Source organism: Panulirus ornatus, chromosome 9 (genome assembly GCF_036320965.1).
Source record: "Panulirus ornatus isolate Po-2019 chromosome 9, ASM3632096v1, whole genome shotgun sequence".
Classification (NCBI taxonomy): domain Eukaryota; kingdom Metazoa; phylum Arthropoda; class Malacostraca; order Decapoda; family Palinuridae; genus Panulirus; species Panulirus ornatus.
Window position 1 is genome coordinate 46,243,825 of NC_092232.1, and position 14,373 is coordinate 46,258,197.

The 14,373-nt window shown below is 39.3% G+C and overlaps 7 non-coding genes across 7 annotated transcripts; 3 read left to right on the forward strand and 4 right to left on the reverse strand.

The window, feature by feature from the left end:
* Positions 1 to 498: 498 nt before the first annotated feature.
* Positions 499 to 691, forward strand: LOC139750480 (U2 spliceosomal RNA). The gene has a single exon (XR_011713170.1). It is a non-coding gene; the product is annotated as a U2 spliceosomal RNA (small nuclear RNA).
* A 2,893-nt stretch (positions 692 to 3,584) lies between these two features.
* LOC139750481 (U2 spliceosomal RNA) lies at positions 3,585 to 3,777 on the forward strand. Its single transcript, XR_011713171.1, has one exon. It is a non-coding gene; the product is annotated as a U2 spliceosomal RNA (small nuclear RNA).
* A 1,884-nt stretch (positions 3,778 to 5,661) lies between these two features.
* Positions 5,662 to 5,823, reverse strand: LOC139750465 (U1 spliceosomal RNA). Its single transcript, XR_011713156.1, has one exon. It is a non-coding gene; the product is annotated as a U1 spliceosomal RNA (small nuclear RNA).
* Positions 5,824 to 7,411: 1,588 nt separating this feature from the next.
* Positions 7,412 to 7,573, forward strand: LOC139750460 (U1 spliceosomal RNA). The gene has a single exon (XR_011713151.1). It is a non-coding gene; the product is annotated as a U1 spliceosomal RNA (small nuclear RNA).
* Positions 7,574 to 9,059: 1,486 nt separating this feature from the next.
* On the reverse strand, positions 9,060 to 9,252 carry LOC139750482 (U2 spliceosomal RNA). The gene has a single exon (XR_011713172.1). It is a non-coding gene; the product is annotated as a U2 spliceosomal RNA (small nuclear RNA).
* Positions 9,253 to 11,912: 2,660 nt separating this feature from the next.
* LOC139750483 (U2 spliceosomal RNA) lies at positions 11,913 to 12,105 on the reverse strand. Its single transcript, XR_011713173.1, has one exon. It is a non-coding gene; the product is annotated as a U2 spliceosomal RNA (small nuclear RNA).
* A 1,715-nt stretch (positions 12,106 to 13,820) lies between these two features.
* LOC139750489 (U2 spliceosomal RNA) lies at positions 13,821 to 14,013 on the reverse strand. The gene has a single exon (XR_011713179.1). It is a non-coding gene; the product is annotated as a U2 spliceosomal RNA (small nuclear RNA).
* Positions 14,014 to 14,373: the final 360 nt, after the last annotated feature.

The following is a 14,373-nucleotide window of genomic DNA, read 5'->3' on the forward strand; positions in this document are numbered from 1 at the left end:
CGACGTTTTCTTTCCTAAGCTAGTGTTGACGGGTATAACTTTATATTCTGGTGTAAATGTCCGACACAATTGTGATCATTTCACATTGAGAACAAACGCACGGCTTTTGTCATTGTTTCTTGATAGTTAATAGCTAATACCTTCGCTCCCTGATATATATATAATATATATATATATATATATATATATATATATATATATATATATATATATATATATATAATGTGTGTGTTTAAAATGTTAAGCTTTTTTTTTTTTTGTTTGGTGAAGTTATTTTCATGAATGCACTCATTTAGAAATTTTAAACATGGTTTTCTGATTAGATTTAGATACAAACCATTCCCATCCTTAGATCTAATTAGTATTTGTATGCCTGGTTATATAGTATATATCATGTACTAAAAATATATAACCATTATGCCTTTGTAGACTTTAACTTGAGATAGCATGAAGTCATCAGTAGTCATGAGGTGGGTCAAGAAAGTGGTTTGGTTAAGTATCGCTTCTCGGCCTTTTGGCTAAGATCAAAGTGTAGTATCTGTTCTTATCAGCTTAATATCTGATACGATCCCCATGTGGGATCCACGATATTAAACTGATTTTTGGATCATGGCGAAGTGCTAGGGGCTTGCTCCACCTTTGCCGCGGATCGGCCCGGTATTGCAGTACCTCCGGGATTGGTCCACTCCCTCCGGGGAGACGAAAACTTTCATCTATTCAGAATTAAATGTATCTAATTAAAGTTTTATACGTCACCGGATTAATGTTTACTGTTAAGTATGAGTATCCGTGCATAGAGTCGCAACCAGACATTTTCTGACAAAAATTCTGGCATCATTGTGCGACGCCCGAGATGCGGCGGAAATAATCCACCAGAAAAAGCCTCGCCACCGGCACCGTAATGCGGCGGTGACGATGTTAGACCAGCACTGAAGGTGGTAAGATGGTGATGTCGGAGAAAACTAGGAAGCTGGTATTACTTTTGCTGTACATCAGGACACGAGAACACAGGCATACAATTACGTAAACACGGTGCATCCCAGTGAATGGAGAATATCATCACCACCTGCTCCATCAAGTAGGAAGTGTTGGGAGTACGAGCGAATGAAGAAGCCCCAGACTCTTCAGCATCTGTTTGTGCGGCAAACACCTACACAAGAACATTGACTACAGGGAAGCAGTTTCTGCAGAAGAACGACTGGTCATTAGCCTTAAGGTAAGATGATTAATTAAGCATGAAATGTGAAACATTATGTAATTTGTGGCATGGATGATGGTTATAATTGCTGGTACTCTTGCTTAGGGGAATGAATTCACAAGACGTCAACTCAGTCAGGATCAACATTTGAGATTCCATTGATACCCAGCCTTTCACCGCCAAGAACGTGATGTGTGGGTACTGGGGATATGTTGTGTAGGTTTATCTGTGGGGACTGAGGGTATGCCGGTATGTTGTGTAGGTTACCTTTCATGGCCAAGTGTGTACGTGATCTATGGGTACTGAGGGTATGTTGTGTAGGTGTATCATCGGGAAGGTGTAACAGGATTTTGTACTTCACTCCTACACTTTAGCTTTTTCACTACTTCCAGTTGCCGAAGCACGGGTTTTAGACTTCTGAGGAAATGATCATCAAAGTCATCATTTCCCGTTTGTGCTGCTAGAACTGTACCGTCAAACTTCGTTACTTGCCTACAAGTTGGACCCTCGGCCTTTAGTCGTTTTTTTTTTTTTTTTTTTATTTTGCGACTTCTCTGTTCATATGACTGGAGTGAATGATCATATCTTGTACATGTTCCCTGGTACGTACTGGATCCTGTTATACAATTGTCTTTATTCACCACACAGTTTTCATCCCTGGATGTATCGGTCATTTCCTACAGACACGACGGTCGTGTGACGAGACTGCTGCTGATGAAGACTTCACGTTCGTCAACCTGTGGCAACATAAATAGCAAGATGCCACACAGGGGACACTTCCGCTTTTTAGTTGCTGCTTGTCCAGACGTCCAGGCCTTCACAAGTATGTATTGCTTCATGATATAGTCCCGTAGATATCCTCACCTCTTACCTTACCCGTTCTACTGCAAATAGAAGTAAATGGAATATTACATTGGGCACATACACATGTTGAGAGACTAATAAATTGCGTTTGGTTAAACTATTCAGCTGGAGGTAGTTTGAAATATATTACATGCTCTCGTCACACGCATGCTAAGTTGAAGTGTATATATTATACATGGAACAAATACACGTGCATGTGATATTGTAAACTGTACCCTAATGATACATCTCTATTGGGCAGGTTCATTGCGGCAGGCGTCTTATTGAAGACATTAGCTTACGACTTTCGGCTTGGACAATCAGCTGTGTACAGCATCGTGAAAGAAACTTGCACAATCATCTGGAGGACCCTGCAGCCTGAAGAGCTCCCTTTCCCGGATGCCAAGATTTGGAAAAGGAATGCAGACAACTTCTTCAATCGCTGGGATTTCCCTCGTTGTACAGGAGCCACAGATGGGAAGCACGTACTGTTGACCCAACCATATATCACCGAAAAATTTTACACTAGTATGTCAAACATGTCTTAAGAAATCTAACACTCGACTATGCAATAAATATATGGTTAAGAAAATTGTGTATTATTTGAAGGGAAAATAAACTTTCATTTTGGGGACCATTGCAGTTCACCGAGCATTGATGGTTCATTGTTGAAAATATTCCTCCTCAGTTGGGCCACCAAGATTTGAACGGAATTTATGCTGACCATATTCTGAAGAAATGCATGTAGTATTATCCAACTTTTGTGCTAGTTTTTGAATGATTTTTTCCTTTAACTCTTCTTCCTCTATTTCTCGCATTATCATACCTGGGTAAGTCTCGCAATGAGAAAAGGTTTTACCTTTACTTGTTCAATAATGTTTGCCCAGAAGTTCTGGAGTTTAGCGTATCAACAGAAAGGTATAGGAGTTTCCCCCCGTGCACTAGATATACTGTGGTCAAAGTTTTCTTTCATACACTTGACAAGTTACTTCATATTTCAGGTCATTTGTTACACACAAATGCAATCTGTTCAAAGGAATAACAAAAGAACGGCTTTTATGGTTTGTACTTCATTTAACCAAATTAGTTCCCCAACGCTGTTCATTACTTATGATTATGGTGTATACATTGGTTGTGTGTGTATGAAAGGGGTCAGACTAAAGAAAATAATCCATCGTTATCAATCAATAATATGGTGAATACACTTCGTTCTCGATTCAAATTTCGTTAGAGTATAGCAGAACCGCATTATATAACTCATAAAAAAAAGATATATTCCTTATTGGATATTAATTTCTATGCTATGAACATTCGCCCTGAACTAGGTTTGGATAGCTCTTATATACTTATTATACTTGACCTAGCTTAATATAGGATGTAATAGTTTTCAACATTCTTGACTGCATATGTTCTTGTGCCGTAGAAGTGTAGTTATATGCGTTTATTGACGAAGTAAAAGCATATGCCTTTCTTGACCTAAAGTCAAAGCTGCTTTAAGTCATCAGTAGTCATGAGCTGGGTCCCGCGAATGGTTTGGTTGAGTATCGCTTCTCGGCCTTTTGGCTAAGATCAAAGTGTAGTATCTGTTCTTATCAGCTTAATATCTGATACGATCCCCATGTGGGATCCACGATATTAAACTGATTTTTGGATCATGGCGAAGTGCTAGGGGCTTGCTCCACCTTTGCCGCGGATCGGCCCGGTATTGCAGTACCTCCGGGATTGGTCCACTCCCTCCGGGGAGACTTAAGATTTTCATGTGTCTAAGAAATGAAATGGTTGCAGGTGTAGTACTCATGTCCAAAACATAAAATAAAGGTTAAGACCAACTGGTTCCCTGTGAGGAAAAGGAACGCGACGGAGAGAGGTGCACCAGCGATTTCGTAAGGTCATTATTTTAGATCACAGATGGCTTCAACATGGATGAATGTGCGGGTACAAGTGTGTGGTCGAACGAATGTTCTCTACATGTTTTCTGTGCGGAATTATTTGCCATTGGTTTTATAATAAATTCCGTTTATATGAAATCTGTAATTTTTACAGATTCGTTATCGGCTCTTAAGTTGTAGACTGGGATTATACTGAGTCGGATGAAACTTTAAGGCATCCAATCTGGCCTATCTTTTGGCAGTTCCTTCTGGCAACTGCACCAGTGGATGTTGTGCCGACCGGGTGGTGTTTGCTGCCACGTTGACACAATATCCACTTATTTTATTCCAATATCTATATTTTGTATCATTTACTGTTCATATTTGTTACTTTTTCTTTATACATAGGGAAATTTACGTACTTTTTATTCCAATATCTATATTTTGTATCATTTACTGTTCATATTTGTTACTTTTTACCTTATACATAGGGATTTGTAATTATAGGATCATTATGTAGGGACTTTATACAGTCAAAAATCAAAAAGGGTTGTAGGCCTAAGGATCTTCCTCATAGGTCGGTGGCCGTTAAACCCAACAAATGAATCAATGAGTCAACATTACTAGCATAGTTAGCGAGCGGGTGAGTTTATTTCGGTAAAATACATTGTGAATATAAATAATTAACCTTGGATAGCATGTATATACAAGCACTTATTGGTCGAGGCTGTGGGTCCCCTCACCTGCTGGGTGTAAGCGTCTTCAAGTTGATAAATCTTGCTAAAACTGCTAGTTTACTACTAGTTCCTCCAACCATAAGTGGTCTAATTACAGCCCTAGTCAGAAGGGCATCACCGTGTCACGTTTAGTCAAATAATTGAAAAAAGAAAAAATGTAAGACTAACGTGAGGTCTTCACTTCCTCCACCACCATCCGTATAGAAAGAATTCAACCATTCCCTATGGTGAACGTTGAGATCCCCGTGGTAGAGGATCTAGGCTTGCGAATAAGAGGATGCCATAGTTTCATGACAGGAGGTTCGGTATTTGAAGATATAAAATTTGTAGAATTCTGAGAGCAGCAGGCGAAACAAGACAAGTGTGGTAGTTGGTAGACTGACCTTGAGCCACATATCAAAGTTTGAGGACTTGGGGGTCCTTGAGGCGTGCAACGGTTTTGTTGACGTTGGAATAAGCACAAACACCACCTTTTGAGCCGGGATCGTGAGTTGAATATGAAAAGTGGGAGTAGTGAGAACATCATTAGACAACTGTCTCGGAGATTAGTAAGATATTGGGAGAGGTGTTCAACAGATGAGAGAATTTGTAAGGCTATTATCAAAATTGTCAAATCTAAACGTGTCAATCTAATGATAACAGGTATGTATAACAATGGCTCCTGCTGATAATCTAAACATGATAAATACTCTTAACATCCATGGCAATGCCTTAGGACGTTCGCATGGTCTGGTGTCGATGACATCTTTGTTCCAAGAAATATCAGAATTTAAACTTCGATAACTAATGATCTTGTGTTGAGCAGAGATGTAGTGACTCGAGGACTCGTGTGCTAAAGTCAATTACTGCTTATGAACCTCATGAAGCAAGTAATTTCTTTATTAACAGCAGTTATGGATGGCTGTTAATATAAGATTTTTGAGATTTCGGTTACATTTTCTTTCACCACTGTTTCTGAAATGTAACGCATGTTCATCAAGAACAATTATCCCATTCCCAACCATGATATTTTATGTAGGGGATAGCGCGAACGCAGTCCCCAACTGTAAAAATTACACACTCGAGTTAACCACTTTTGGGTTAATCGCAAGGGTCAGCACCACCTTAGTGCAATGGTGAGCCTCGCCCTGGGAGAACCACCTTCGTGATCATGGTATCTCCTGTGCCAGGTAAGTATGCTCTACCATTCCACATTTCGACCCACACCAAACTTTACTGATAACCTTCAGCTATATTCTGTACTTTTATGTTGTTGCAAGTAAATGTGATACTAAATGAATTTTGTTTTCAATCATTCTTTTAGATGTTTTCTTTTTTATTTTTAAGTTAATGTAGTAAAAAGTTACCATACGTAGAATTATAATGATCCTAAACATAAGTAAGAACTTGTTGCATACCGAAGCTATACCCGAAACATGCTAAAGAAAATTTCGCATTCCTTATGAGAATGATCTTCATACTTTGTTAATATTATAGATTTGCGGATGATTTGTTTCAAAAACTAGTCGAAATAGTCCATTAATAACTTGGAAATAATAATAATCGGTAAGCTTCACAGTACCATAGCATTTTCGACATCAATAGCGAAATTAGTGAGTGAGTTTATTCAGGTAAATTTAGACATTGAACATATTGAAATGATTCACCAATGATATTGCATAAATCATAAGACACCGACATACCATATATAAAAACCAGGGGACGGGCCGCATACAGGCAAAGGCCCTTGTTGGACCTGGCAAACAAACTAGAAAAAAAAAGTCTTGTAGCTAGAAGAGGTAGGAAGAAACAGGTTTCAGCCTATGAGAGAACTTGATATAGCTCTAAAGACGTCTTATAAATGTCTCGCATAGAAATAAACTGTGCGATGTGTGATTGTTGTTTACAGAAATTTGAGTGTGTGCAAAGAATCGCCGAAGACCAAACTTTCCACGGGCTCTTCTTAGTGACGACCCTTTTCTCGTGTGCCATTACTGGCACAGGTTCGATGCGTGTTTCTTTTTTTTAGTGTGCCATTACTGAATCGGGTCAGGTGTATGTGCTCGAGATACCATTACTGGCACAACTTGGGTGTACACTTGGGGTACCATTACTGGCAAAGGTTGGGTGTGTGTGTGTGCGTGCTCGAGGCACCATTACTGGTATAGATTGGTTGTATGTGCTCGACACACTCAGGATGCTTATTAAATATCATAACCGTTATATTCTTGTATACGTGGCAATGTATTCTACTGTGTACAGCAGTGACTTGTAGGGAGCACTTCATCAGTACAGTATTCCAAATCATTCCACCATGAAATACTTACTGTAATGTAATGCTAACATGATTACATTGATTTACATTCTGCTAAGAACACAATACAGCAGCATTGAGGAATAACTCGAATCAAGACAGCAATATGGCACAAAATGTCTAGTCAGCTCTTTAAAATTTTTGACTAGTTTTTGACGCGTAAAATATATCCAAATGAATAAAATAACATATGGGAATACTAGTGTGAAGACAATTCTTGAAAGAATGTGAAATTTTCTTAACGTTTAGGCTATAACTCGAGTATGACAGGTTCTTTCTTTAGGGTCACCATCATAATCATATGCACAAAAACCCTTATTTATTGTATATTTTGAAAAGAAAAGTAAAGAACAATTATTGAATAGAGAAGTCATTTGGATATCGTAGTTTCATGCAACAACATAAAGATATAGGACATGATTAAAGGTTATCAGTATGTTTTGGTGTGGGTGGCAATGTGTAGTTAGAAAGCATACTTACCTGGCACAGGAGATACCATGATCACGAAGGTGGTTCTCCCAGGGCGAGGCTCACCATTGCACTAAGGTGGTGCTGACCCTTGCGATTAACCCAAAAGTGGTTAACTCGAGTGTGTAATTTTTACAGTAGGGGACTGCGTTCGCGCTATCCCCTTAATAAGAACATGATAAAGGTGGTGGAAATAACTAAAAACCAATACTTATTGTATAACATCCTTGCATAATTGCCTGTTTAATTGATTTATACGTATTAGCTAAATTTAGTTGACAATCACAAGATATCCAGTAACTTTATCCCAGCTGAGAACATGGTCGTTCGTTATTAACGTTTAAACTTTGATATTTTTGGAATAAAATTAAGTGATGTAAGCCACAAAAGCAATGTGAACCCCTTGACATGGCATGGATTTTACAGTATTCATCATGATTGGGTCACAACCATTGGATTCACTAACTGTCCTGTGGCTTTGTCAGAGCTGTGTAACAATGGTTTCTGATGTTTATGCCATCACTGACCTATGTGTGAACTAGCTTTATTATGTTAATCAGATGATGAGAGTGACATAGTGGCAATGCATTTAACAGGGGATCAGGATGGGAAGCTACTGTCCTTTATGACGTATGAGAATATTATTTTAAAGGTAGATGCAAGCATCAGGGATCATCTATGTTGAAAGAAAAAAAAAAGGGGGGGCAAAATAATTAAAAACCCCAAAGAAATTGGAAGGAATATACAGAATACAGCAGCTATGGAGGGGAGTTGATGAAGGCTGTATAAACCCAGCTAACATGTACTCTGGTGGGCTGGGGAACCTTACATATTCCAAACGAGTTTAACTCGCTGGAATTATCCACAGAAGTACAAGTCTGACAAAACTTATCGCTACAATTCATTTTGAAAAGAATTGATGTGTACATTGAGCGACTCGAGAGAGAGAGAGAGGGATTTCCATAAACAGGATGAACAATGCCTTAATTTCCAAGCCAGCAATGAATGAATGTGTTCCAATATTACATGGCATTTATTAGTAATCTACGACGAGTTCTAGACTGAACAAGACGATCATCATATCAAATGCTATATTACTTTTTATCGTATTTAGCCGTTTTCCTCGCTCAAAAAGTGGTCTTGAGAAATTTTATTAAAATCGGCAACACCTTTATTTGTCAAAATTTCTCTCAACCGCATCCTGTGATTGTGTGTGTGTAAAAAAAAAAAAAAAAAAAAATCGCTAAGGCTGAACCTGGAACGGGCCCATTCTCTGAAATGCCATCACTGGCACAGGGCGGCCCGTGTGCAACTGTAGTGTAGCTAGCTCTCATGTGGGTGTGTGTATTGTATAAAATGTGATGAACTGTTCACACCAAATTATATTAACTCATGTAATTTGTGAAATTAAATGAATTACTGAATTTGTATACAGTTGAAGTTTAAGATTATCTTTAATTTTACAGAATCATTTTTAGTGATCTAGTTGGGCGCTTTGATAATCTTTCATTTCATTTCCTAACATAACTTCTTGAAAATCTTCGAGTGGAAACAAATATTCTGAACTTAATCTTCGAACAGTATCTTCGAAATATGTATTCCCAACCAATGATATTTTAGTTTATAAGATGAATGAGTTTTCGTCTCCCCGGAGGGAGTGGACCAATCCCGGAGGTACTGCAATACCGGGCCGATCCGCGGCAAAGGTGGAGCAAGCCCCTAGCACTTCGCCATGATCCAAAAATCAGTTTAATATCGTGGATCCCACATGGGGATCGTATCAGATATTAAGCTGATAAGAACAGATACTACACTTTGATCTTAGCCAAAAGGCCGAGAAGCGATACCGAATTATACCATTTTCTGGATCCAACTCATGACTACTGATGACTTCATGCTGTCTCGAGTTCAAGTCTACAAAGGCATGATGGAGAGAACTTTAAGGGATGGTGGAGAGAACTTTTTTTTTTTTTTTAAATGATAATATATCATATAACAAGATACAAATAATACTAATATTAAACCATGGCTGAGAATGGTATTTTATAAGTTTTTACATAGTTTTATATATAAACCGTTTGATATTGTAGAGAATGCTGCTACAAAAATTTTCATTCTAAAGTAAATGTTTTGATTATGACCAGTTTCTATATTGGTGTTGAACTCTTGTGAATTTACTGCGAAATTTTGTCCCCGGAAATATCTTGAAGATGATCACTATACTTAAAACATCAACAGTTAAAGGTATGCAATATTGGTATAGTCTGCCCTCTTTGATACGTACAAAAATAAAGAACAGAGTGCACTAAACTGGTCGTCAGGTCTGGTGGGAAACAAACTATGGAAAAATTTAAATATTACTATCATGAGCTGATGATCACATTTCTGTCGGACATTTACACCAGATTAGGAGAAAGAAAAAAAAAACGGCTGCCAACACAAGCGGCCGCAACAAGAAAACGTCAACTACTGTCTATCTGGTATGTGACGGGGAACTATACCTTCTGATACATCTGTGTTTTGCATTCGGTAAAATCTAGATAAAACGCACACCCACTTAAGAGCCCAATACAATATGGGCCGCCCTGTGCCAGTAATGGGTCTTTGCCTGTTGGCGGCCCATTCCCTGGTTTTAATGCATGGTATGTAGGTGTCTTGGTGTGTGCGCTCGAGGTCTTCCGAGATGAGGCAACTTATTATGGAGATGGTGTTGGGCGCTATATTTTAATCTGTGAGGTGGGGGTATTCACCTATTGTCCGGAGCAAGGTGTTCATATTGGTTCTTTTGGGTCATGTGAAGTAGTGAGGCCGCTAGCGGCGGTACATGGTCCTCCTCACTGAAGTCTGGGACTCTTGCGCGGAGACTGTCACTTCGCAGTTCAGTATGTAGTGTTTCACTGGGCGCGTTGATGGCTCCTGACAGTAGACGCAGTCTGTCATTCTCGGCTTTTCGCCCAGGTACATACTCCTGTTCTCTCCCCAGGTAGCACGCAGCCCAGCTCATCTGCTGAGCCACCATATAACGACAGAGACGAGCATAAATACTTTAGTCAACCTACACCGTCAACGACTGGGGTAAAGGTGCAGCTGGCAAAGAACTGACGGCGTCATCAGAGACTGCGTCTACTGCCAGGAGCCGTCAACGCGCCCAATGGAGCATTACATGCTGGACTGCCAAATGACACATTTTTCCATGAAAGAGTCCCTGATTTCACTGCTTTAGAGGATTCAAAGAAACCATATGGGGCACCTGCTACGGTATATATGTGGGTCGCGGTTGGGAGAGCGTGAACCCCCCATGCCGAGAAATAACCGTACTTCGGAGGATTTAGGAAGATCCTCCCCTAACAGCCTTAACTTCCTACGACCCTCAAAGCGTGGGTGATTCTGCACGATCACAGAATCCCTCGGCGATTCGGTAAGCTGCTGTTGACCCTTGGTTCGCACACGAAACCAGTCTAAAAAGTGAGGCGTACGTCACTCCGGGCATTTCGGAGCGAATACAGACCCTACTTCCACCGTAGAATCCGGTAGGCTCCTAGATGAAAGAAAAAGAGAGAGAGAGAGAGGGGTCTGAATCAAATTCCACAGGACCAGACTTGAATGCCAGACCCCTCAGCAGCAGAAGGAGTTCCAACGGGAGGTCCCAATGCCGTAGCAGAGTTTGTATAACAACCCTACCCTTGTTTCTCGCTGCGGTGGTTGTATGTCGACTGGTGTTAGAAGCTAGAGAGGAGAGAACTCGATCTGGTGGTCGAGTCTAGAATGACGATGGAGAAAGATAACGAGACGGTATGATAAGAGACGTACAAGTTATATTTTGTTCTAAATGTAATGATTCATTGAAAGCTTGGTCTGTAAAGGTCTAAAGTTTCGAATCGAATGCTCAGGGGAGTTTCCACAGTTGGGGAACAAAAAACTCTTCAAGGAGATCCAAATATCAAGGGAGTTGTAAAGTGTAGCTGGGAATCTTCCGTAGAAAAGTGCAGCTGTGACTAAGTGAAAGATACTAATGTCTTATCATAACCAAAAGGCAACACAGTCAGTATCAGTTGATCTTAATTATCCTTGTAAATGATGTTACTTTTCTCGGTAAGATTCATTAGTTACAAAATTACTTCAGATACACAATTTATCATAGCCAATGACCTTCTTGATAACGGATGACAATGTTTCAGGAAATAGTGGAAGATGGCCCATTCAGACTTCAGGTAATGGGAAAATATACTATAGGTAAGAAGTGAATACAGTTGTTAGGGTATAATCCCCCAAAGAATTACAAAAATCCAGAACAAATATACTGTGAATAAAGTGAAGAACCAATATGCTGAGATGGCATATGGAGCAGTATAACATACTTCTCAGAAATGAAGTACACAAAACACAAAGGCTCTTCAGAATCTCATGCGAGACTGAACTTCCCACCACGCAACGGCCAAATACAAGCTGCTGAAACGTGTGGGGGTAATTATCATAGTTAAAGATGAAAGTTTTAGTCTCCCCGGAGGGAGTGGACCAATCCCGGAGGTACTGCAATACCGGGCCGATCCGCGGCAAAGGTGGAGCAAGCCCCTAGCACTTCGCCATGATCCAAAAATCAGTTTAATATCGTGGATCCCACATGGGGATCGTATCAGATATTAAGCTGATAAGAACAGATACTACACTTTGATCTTAGCCAAAAGGCCGAGAAGCGATACTCAACCATACCATTTTCGGGACCGAACTTATGACTACTGATGACTTAAAGCGGGTTCAGCTCAGAATCGAGAAAGGCATATGTATTTGCTTCAACAAATGCATATAATAATACTTTTAAGGTATAACATATGCAGTTAAGAATACCGAAACCTATTATGTATAATTATTTTTATAATATTTACAAGGCTTGGTCTAGTATTATAAGGATATAAGAGCTATCTAAACCTGGTTTTTTGGCGAATGTTCATATAAAAGTAAAGGAGATATATTCCTCATTAGATATTAATTTTTATTACCATTTAATTTAATCTAGCTCTGCTGTAATCTAATTAACGAAATTTGGCTTAAGAACGAAGATGGGTGTTCATCACATTGATCAAGACGGAGGATTTTTATTTAGCCTGCCCCCTTACACACACACACACACACACACACACACACTTATGTATACACCATAATCAAGCAATGAACAGCGTGGAAGAACTCATGATTAGGTTAGATAAAGCACAAACCCTAACAAAAGCCGTTCGTTTATTACTTTGATTACATTTGTCTAACAATAGCCTGAAATATGAAGTAATTGTTATCAGCACAGCGTAGGAAAGAAAACGTTGACCACAGTGTATCTAGTGCGTGGGGGTAATTCCTTCATCTTTCTCATGTCCGAGTTTCACTAATTGACAATAAACTCTCAGGACTTCTGGCCACACGTTATTGAACACCTAGATATATTACAAAGATACGAAACTTTTTTTCATTCGGGGATTGATCCAGGTTTATGATGTTCAAGTGATGTAAAAGGACAGTTAAAAGGGAAAAATTAGTTCAAGAATCGCAGTATCCCGCGTCACCCATTTAAAAACTTCAATAATATCCCCTCTCTCTCTCATCCTCTTATGTCTTTTTAACTTTTCTTTACAAGTGAGGTTTCTAATTTCAAGGATCATTTTTGTCATTCGCCTTTGTAATGTCTAAACAATCTATATCAGCTGCATATTATAGAGCCCAAAACTCTGCCGCATAACCCAAATGTGGTCTCGCTAACGCAAGATAAAGTTGCACTAATGCTCTGAGAGTTTTATTGCCGACAGTCCTATTAATGAAACCTAACATTCGATTAGCCTTATTACACTAATACATTGTTACTGCAGCTTAAGATCCTTGCTCACCAGTACCCTTAAATCTCATTCGCATTCTATTTTACCAATAGTAATACTGTCCAGTTTGTAGTTAAGTGTTCCTGTCTTTACCCACATTGTGTTGTGCCTTTGTGTGTTGAGTTCCATGTACCCGCCCATTCCGATATAATTTATGAAGTTCCTCTGCAAATTCGCTGAATTTTCATTAGTCAATTACGGCTGCGGTCCTTTTCAATTCATGTAACCCGCTCTTAGTTTTGCTTAGTTTGACATACATATTTACCTTTTATCTTGCTATGTGAAGGGATTCTTTCTAGTCATTCACTTTTCAGTATTTTCTATTCTTATTTTATACATTTCCACATTGCTCTTTCAATGTTTTACGTCCAGAGAAAGATCAGAAAAACTGAATTCATTTTTTTTTTCAACGTAAAATTCAACTGTACTGTTAATTTGAAGGGTAATAATTCTCTTTTTAGTATACCAATTCGACTCTCAAAAAATTTAGATTAAACGGTCTATGGCCTTCATTCCCAGTTCATTTACTCGACACATGAAAGTTCGTCTCCCCGAAGGGAGTGGACCAATCCCGGAGGTACTGCAATACCGGGCCGATCCGCGGCAAAGGTGGAGCAAGACCCTAGCACTTCGCCATGATCCAAAATTCAGTTTAATATCGTGGATCCCACATGGGGATCGTATCAGATATTAAGCTGATAAGAACAGATACTACACTTTGATCTTAGCCAAAAGGTCGAGAAGCGATCCTCAACCACAACATTTTCGGGACCTAACTCATGACTATAGACAACTTGAAGTAGCTTCAAGTAATAAAGGCATACGTTATATTTGTTACAGTAATATATGTAGTCAAGAGTATGCACATACACCCAGAGAAAAAGAAAGAATTTTTGGAGGCAGTGAAAGCTTATGTTTCAAAAAGCGCCAGGTCATAGTAACTGGGAAAGACACGATAGGTAGTGCGTTTCAAAGCTTCGATGTCTAGGTGAAATAAAGTTATCAATACTGAGCATCCTTGTGCCAGCAACGTTTATAGTAATCATATGGCGAAACTGCTCGAGTTAAGCTGTTGCGTCTCATGTCTGATCTAGCTAATGTTAGGGGG